This window comes from Penaeus monodon, chromosome 33, assembly GCF_015228065.2.
Source record: "Penaeus monodon isolate SGIC_2016 chromosome 33, NSTDA_Pmon_1, whole genome shotgun sequence".
NCBI lineage: Eukaryota > Metazoa > Arthropoda > Malacostraca > Decapoda > Penaeidae > Penaeus > Penaeus monodon.
The window spans coordinates 6935241-6935520 of NC_051418.1; positions in this window are offsets into that span (position 1 = coordinate 6935241).

Consider the following 280-nt stretch of genomic DNA (forward strand, 5'->3'; position numbering starts at 1 on the left):
TTATATAAGCTTTAAATTGGCTGCGCTTATGACAACATCTCAAAGGCGATGTGTGGTCAAGCTTACCTACTTAGACTTGCGTGTTGTGATGATTGTTATCTCACCTTTCAGCCTCAACTCGATCGTCGCGGAGATAAGGAGCTGATGTGCAAACAAAAAGTTTTTTTTTTTATGTTTGGGTTGAATATTTTTAAAATATTTTTCATAGTTTTGTGTCGTATTTCTGTAAAGTAATATCCCTCGCTGCAGTTCAAATATGTATTGCAATCTTTAGGGCTCG